The sequence below is a fragment of the Salmo salar genome, chromosome ssa16 (genome assembly GCF_905237065.1).
Source record: "Salmo salar chromosome ssa16, Ssal_v3.1, whole genome shotgun sequence".
NCBI classification, from domain to species: Eukaryota; Metazoa; Chordata; class Actinopteri; order Salmoniformes; family Salmonidae; genus Salmo; species Salmo salar.
In genome coordinates, this window is record NC_059457.1 from 75,994,643 (window position 1) to 76,002,379 (window position 7,737).

General features: G+C 44.5%; 1 pseudogene; it reads right to left on the reverse strand.

Moving 5' to 3' along the window:
• Positions 1 to 202: 202 nt before the first annotated feature.
• Positions 203 to 595, reverse strand: LOC106574669 (ubiquitin-like protein FUBI; annotated as a pseudogene).
• Positions 596 to 7,737: the final 7,142 nt, after the last annotated feature.

The window sequence follows — 7,737 nt, forward strand, 5'->3', positions numbered from 1 at the left end:
TCTTCCCAGACAATCATACAACTGCTCAATTCACCCGCTGTAATAGAAACATCAAATTGGTGCCGATTACCCCTTTCTTTCCTCACTAAGTTTTATTGTGTTTCATCACAGTGAACATCAGCCCAATATAATTACAAAAGGCAGACAGTCCATTGCTCCACTGTCATAAACACAGCAGACAAGAGGCGTTGGGGTAATAGTTTTATGAGTTGGCGTTGGGTCCCTTCTTCTTGCCAAATGTTGGTACCACATTCACAAAGTACCTGTTATATTGGGTCCTCCTTTAAGCCAGTCTTCTTTTTCTTCTTCTCCTGCTTGTCCACTTTGGAGGTCTGTCCCCTGACCTTCCCCACTCTGGCCAAGGAGCCATTGACTTTGCCTCCCAACAGTCGGTGGTAACCTCAAGAGTGCTGAACTCCAGTGCAGACTGGCCGATCACATCATCGTCCTGCAGGGGTACCCCGCACAGCAAAACCACCTGGTCATCACAGGACAGTCCCTCCAATGTCTTAATATGAGCCTTGATGTGGGCGACAGTCTCAAGCCCAGACACCTCAAAGGTGTGGAGAGTCTGAGCACGCACAAATAGCTGCATGGTCAACCAAAGTCTCACAGTCGCAGTGCAACAAGCATGTGTTTCGTCTGTAGAATGAAAACAGGAAGTGGCAAGAACACGAAAGGTCTAATTCAATCAACTCAGCTATTCAGCATTCATGATTAGAGCTAAACACACGACAATGTTCTCTTGGGGGCCGGGCTATTGCTTATAAAATATACAGACAGGTTTCTCCTTTGCCTGAACATAACCTAATCAATTAGATCAAGCCAAGCAGGCGTTGGTGTGTTGTTGTGGTTCATGCGGTAAACATGCACATAACAGATGGTTAGATTGAATTAAGATCTGTTGCAGGCAAGAACATCAGGGAGCATTGTGAATTAGCGGTCTATCGTTTACCACGTAACCCTCCTCCTGTCTTCCTCCCTCCCTCTATCAACCAGTCCCTATACGTGTGTGGGGTCCACATTGCCTCAGGGGTCCACATCTAACTTCAAACCCAACTCTGGCGTGCCTGCCTGGTGCCCAAATCAACTTAGTTAGATATCATTATGCACATAGTCCCATTTTATGGTGTTGCAGGACATTCGCTTGGCTATCAGTTGGGGGAACCATCAACATTTAAACACAAACTCTGGATTATAATCGAATAACTCACCCTTTTTCCTCTAAATCAGACCGGATAGGTGAAAGCAATGGGTTGCAAACTCTATCCAGCCACTATCCAGGCCCTCTGAGATCAACAAGGAGGGAAATTTGACAAGGTCAGAGGAAAGGAAGAGAGTGAGCAAGTTATCCAATTGGAATGTAGCCACAACATCCATCCGTCGAGCTGAGCTAAGATATTGATTAGATCCCAACATTGCTCCTGATTTAGCCCCGGCCGGCACAGCTGTAGCACCCATGTTAGACTACTGTCAGGCCATTCATCTGACTGTGAGAGCCTCAACGACCGCTGGTAGATCAGGCAAATTAATAATATTCCATTAATAATTGTCTATTCTCTCCCTTCTCCGTGTTTCATCCTCCATTTATCCTCCAGGGCTAGTAGGACAAAGTATTTGAGAGCGAGCCCAGAAATAAAACAGTGGATAAGAGTTCTGACAGACACAGGCGGTTTGTTTGTCTCTTTGGCTATCAGGTGCAACTGAGGGTAACCTAATAAACTATAGTCAAAGTCATGGGAACCAGTCCAAGTCGTCAGGTCCAGACATATTGTATTGGTGCATTCAAGACAACTGGGAACTCTGAAAAATACGAGGTCATATGATGACGTCAGTGATCTTCAGGTTGGAAAGTCGGAGCTCTAGAAAGAGGCCAGAGTTGCTGACTTGGAATTCCAAGTTAGATGACCATTCAAAAAAAATCCCAGTCGGAGCTCATTTTTTTCAGAGTTCCCAGTTGTCTTGAACGCACTGAAGTCTGAGATTTCCAAGTTCCCAGTTGTTTGAACGTGGGTTCTGGTAATGGTGGTAATTAACGTTTGAACGTTGAGGATTTTACACATTACTTTGAATGTGTAAATGTGTGAATGTGTGTGTATATGCATGACAGAGAGAGAGAGGGAGAGAGAAAGAGAGAGAGAGAGAGAGAGAATGAGAGAGATGTCAATCATTCCCAAGCCTCTCAAGCATCCCCTAAATGTAATCTGTTGTCTGAAGACATTCTCCTCTCTCGATCACTACACCATCAGCACACCTGACTGCACTGGCTTCTAGAAGGCTCTGTAAATGTTAGTAGAGCTATTTTCGTCACTTTTTAGTTCCATCCCGAATCTACTCACTAGGGGCCTCATCATTTTTTGGAGCATACATGCATGCAACAGTTTTCACCCCAAAGTTTGTATTTATAAAAACTGAACTTGACGTGACAATGTTCTTATCCTCCCGCAAACTTTAGACCATGCATACGCACAGTTCCTATTGGTCGAAGTCTTGCATTGCAAGATGGCAAAAGTATTCTAGTAGTAGTAGACTTTTACAAATCGGGAATAAATATATGATGCCACTCTTATTCATAACAACAACAAAAAACATGTAGGCCTAGCTAAATATAATAACAATATGCAATCATTTGCCATAGTGAGAAAAGCGAAAAATCGATTTATCTTTGCGTTCTAAAATAATTTGAAATAGACATATATTTCCTATTATTTATTGCAGAATAAATGTCTCACCTTTTCTGACTGATTGTAGCCTATAGGCCTACAACATGTTGGGACAGACTACCATTCTTCATCTCTCATTTAATCGGACCCACGTCACAGTAGTAAAAGTTAAGCTATTTCAAGAATTCCTATTTTGCTCTATGCGATCCGATCCGAAGCGCAGTTTAACGGTTGAACAGACGGTTTACCTTTTCCATTGACGTTTGTATGCTACGTCGAAGTACTGTAATGTGACATTTGTAGCGTATACAATATTTTATTTATATGCTGAAGAAAAATATAAACACAACATGCAACAATTTTAACGATTTTACTACGTAACAGTTCATATAAGGAAATCAGTCAATCAAAATAAATTCATTAGGCCCTAATCTATGGATTTCACAGGTGCGCAGCCATGGGTGGGCCTGGGAGGGCATAGGCCCACCCACTGGGGAGCCAGGCCCAGCCAATCAGAATTATTTTTTTTCCCACAAAAGGGCATTATTACAGACAGAAATACTCCTCAGTTTCATCAGCTGTCCAGGTGGCTGGTCTCAAATGATACCGCAGGTAAAGAAGCCGGACATGGAGGTCCTGGGCTGGCGTGATCTGCGGTTGTGAGGCCGATTGGACATACTGCCAAATTATTTAAAACAACGTTGGAGGCAGCTTATGGTAGACAAATTAACATTCAATTCTCTGGCAACAGCTCTGGTGGACATTCCTGCAGTCAGCATGCCAATTGCACGCTCCCTCAAAACTTGAGACATCTGTGGCATTGTGTGCCAAAATTGCACATTTAAGAGTGGCCTTTTATTGTCCCCAGCACAAGGTACACCTATGTAATGATCATGCTGCTTAATCAGCTCCTTGAAATGCTACACCTGTCAGGTGGATGGATTATCTTGGCAAAGGAGAAGTGCTCACTAACAGGGATGTAAACAAATTTGTGCATTTGAGAGAAATAAGCTTTTTGTGCAAATGTAACATTTCTTTTATTTCAGATCATGAAACATGGGACCGACGCTTTACATGTTGCGTTTATATTTTTATTCAGTATATAAACATAATACATAGTGTATCATAACCATTGCAGAATAAATTCCTCATATTTTCTAGCCAAATTGAGTTTATATGCCCATAGTACTGTAGCCATACACCAAATTTCCATATGCATTTAGTTGGGACTATTAGTTAGGCTATTATAATTTCACAATTTTGCTCTATGCATCCAACAGAGTGAGCAGTTTATAACATACAGTAGAATTTAACAGATGAACACAGTTGATATTTTGCATTGAAGTGTGTACGCTACCACTCTTAAGTAGACCCACTGTCGTTTTTTTCCCCAAGTACACAATATTTCAGAATTCGCGGGCAGTGCAGCATATTTAGGTTCGGGAAAAAGTGAATGCCATTATTGCTTTCAAACGATCTGTTTACAGGTCCATAACAATTTTAAATTGTTTTTGTCTTTCAGAAATGGTCAGATACAACAAATGTCACTGCAAAAGAAAACTGCCAACACCTCCAAAGACATGTGATTAAGATCGCCATTGATATTTCCTTTAGATACTGTCTTGGCCTAATTCCAATACTGTACATCCAAACTATACAGCAAATAGGGCGTCATTGTCGCCATAAAAAAGGTGAGTGAATGGATGGCCGTTTTACAGGCGGCCTTATAATGCGCGTGTACAGTTCTACGACAGGTCTGATTCATATTAGGAAACCTGCGTATGTATGGCGTGCGCCAATTTTATGAACCTTAATATTTGTGTGTGCAGTATTCATAAATAGCTCACGCAGATATTTAGTGTTCAATTTAAACAATGGTTATAAATGAGGCCCCAGGGCACTGTCTGGCATGTTCATACCACCTGCTGTTGCTGTTCGCTGGCTACTGAAAGGCTAGGGAGGGGAGGGGAAGATTGCTATGTTCCAAACACACGCCAGACAGATGGGGGAATGTTTATCGACCTGCGCAACATGATGACGGGGGTGGGGACAGCCAAACACACTTTTTCCTAGCGTGCTCTTTCTCTCGACATACCAAGCAGGGTGCTGCTTACTAACCGGTAATGACGTTGCAACAAACAGCACATAAGGTAAGGAATGTAAATTAGCTTCCATACAGCACTAGATAAACATTTCTGGGAAACTTTAAAACTGTAAGCTGGGTCCGAAAACTGGACACATCCACTATTTTACGAGTTCGCCTTCTCGCCATCTGACGAGCATGTTGGAAGGGATAGTAGCTGATGGAGTTTGGTATGAGGGTTTCGGATGACCAGTAGCCGAGGTGCTTGATGATGGCTGTGGGGAGGTTATGAGCTGCCGTGGTGGCAGCTCTGATCCAGGAGGTCAACAGCAACGGAGGGTGCAGCGTCAAGGCTCAGTGTGGGGAAGGCAATGGCTGTGGGGTGGAGATGAATCCCGGCTGCAGGAGAGAAAGTGAGAGAAAGGGCCTAATCCTAAGTGGGTGTGAAGTGGAAAGGGAGCTTGGACTGCTAGAGAAAAGGTGCATGCAGGACTCACGGCCTAGGTTCTGTCCAATCTTGACATGGAGAAAGCCATGCAATGGCTGTGGGGAAGCCGTGGGAGCAGAGATCAAGTCACTAGACCGCAAGCCCATGTCCCTTGGTAGCGCTAAAGCTGTGGTCTAACAATTTAAGATACAATTCAAGGCTAGCTTGGTAATGCAATAGCTAGTGAACATTTGCTGTTAAATTATGCAAGAGAGAGACTTTGACAACAAGTCGCCACTAGTCCAAGTCACCACTTTTCGGGTTCGAGTTGAGTCACTGCGTGGAAACACTGCGTGGGAGCATGGCCCCAAATGCTAATGAGAAAATGGGCGAAGCGCGTCTGAGGAAGGCTGTGTGATGGCTGCCTGGTGGAGCTGGAGGCTCTGTCCGTCTCAGTATAGTGAGACGAGACACCGGAGGTGTGGAGTGCAGGGAGGAATTTCAGGAGGTGCAGGGTTTTGTCCAGGCAAGGTGCCAGAGCTCCAGTAGGGCACCAAGATGGACTGGCCAAGTTGCACTTTGGTGAAGGAGCCGAGTCATCCACCTCGTTGAAGTTTTGCTTGCAGACATGCACTAGAGTGGAGCACATCGAATGTCAGATGCTGCGTTTATCAACTGAGGACCTGAAAAGAGTGGAAGGGGCAAGAAGTTAGAGAAAGGAAGCCCCAACCCCCAGTCCTGGACCAAGGTTGTGCTGAACACCCTTCATAGTAGGGTCAACCCCCAGTTGTTGACTGGGGTTGTGCCAGACCACCTAGCACAGGAAAGGCCTTGGACATGGACCAAGGTTGTGCTGGACTGGCCAGTGCAAGGAAAGGCCCTGGACCAAGGTTGTGCTGGACTGGCCAGCGCAAGGAAAGGCCCTGAACCAAGGTTGTGTTGGACTGGCCAGCGCAAGGAAAGGCCCTGGTCCTGGACCAAGGTTGTGCTGGACTGGCCAGCGCAGGGGAAAGGCCCTGGTCCTGGTCCAAGGTTGTGCTGGACTGGCCAGTGCAGGGAAAGGTAGATGTGGAGAGGGAGGTATGGTAGTTCTTCTGGTAGTTGATCCAGGAGTCTTTTGTCAGGTTATCCTCTGGGGCTAACTCTTTAGCATCATCTTGCACTGAGGTTGTCTTCGTAACTGTGGGTTCATGTCCCCCAGTTTTGTGCATCTTTCAATGGATTACCATGTTGGTGGAATGAGTTTTAAGACTCTCACAAAGGTTTAAAAAGTTAGTTGGTTGCCCCCCAAAAAGGATCCAGGCAGACAAAGGGTACAGGTCATGGCTGCCAAAATTGCTCATCTGGAGGAGCAGGGAACTGCCAGAAGGCAAGAGGGGCTGCAGGGAAGGAGCAGTGTGGTGGGTCGCCGTGGAGATAGGTCAGGGAGGGGCGCCGTGAGGAGGCAGGGGGTGTACCGTGTAGGCACACCATGGAGGGGGGCTGTGGAGAAAGCATTTTAAACATTACTTTAATTTGCACTCTGTGACGAGTCATTAGGTGGGAGCAGTCTGAGGATGGCTGGAGATCTGCCCCAAACAGGTGTGGGGGCCGAGGCAAGGGCCACTTGTCCAGCAGACAGGGACCAGATTGTTTCTGGGATAGCTGTGTCAGAAAATTCCTTACAGCACAGAATATTTGTTAGTCAGATGTACAAAGGAATGATGATGGATTATGTTTAAATACTATGAGGGGGATTGATTAAGCAAGGGGATTCAGGTGACTGAGGTGGGCTTGTGGCTAATGAAGATTGGATGCAGGTGTACAAATTGGCATGGTCACAGCTCTATGTCCATATATGGAGTTCTTTGCTAATAGGCAGCGTTCCAATATGGGTGTCGGTGCCCACGTATGGAGTTCCTGCTCAAAACCACATTCCAATATGAAAGTATGTGCCCATATATGGAATTCCTGCTCTAAAGCTGCATTTCAATATGGAAGACAATGACCATATATGGAAGTTCCTGTTGTGGATTAGCTGTGTCGTCCTCCAGAAACTGCATTATAACCTACACATGGTGCTACTATATTGCACCCTGCTTATACACACACTATAGGCCTATCATTCTTAAACTACTTGGCTCTGAGATCAAGGGGGAAGAATGGAAAAGACAGAAAAGGAGACAAATTGAAGCAGCTATTAGGACAGCTCATAACACTCTAGCTATTCTAATTGTCTGGTCTAATGGATATGCAGACAGAAGATCCTTTATTAAGTTCTGATTGTGTCATTGGAAAAGCTATTTTGGAAAATGACCTAAGAAAATGACCTTTAGATTTGGAGATGGACAAATGATATAATTTCCCATTGGGCTATCATCATAGACAATAGTTGCAATTTCAAGAAATGTCACAATTACCATAAGGACTAGAATTTAAGTATGCACTTCCACTTCTTTCATATGCAGAAAAACATTTATTGATTGCCCTTAAAGTTATTATTTGAATCTTATAAGTAATATAAGTTAAGCTACTCTGCATTGAGTCATAGACAGTGTGTGTAAATCTAGCTAAAATCACACATT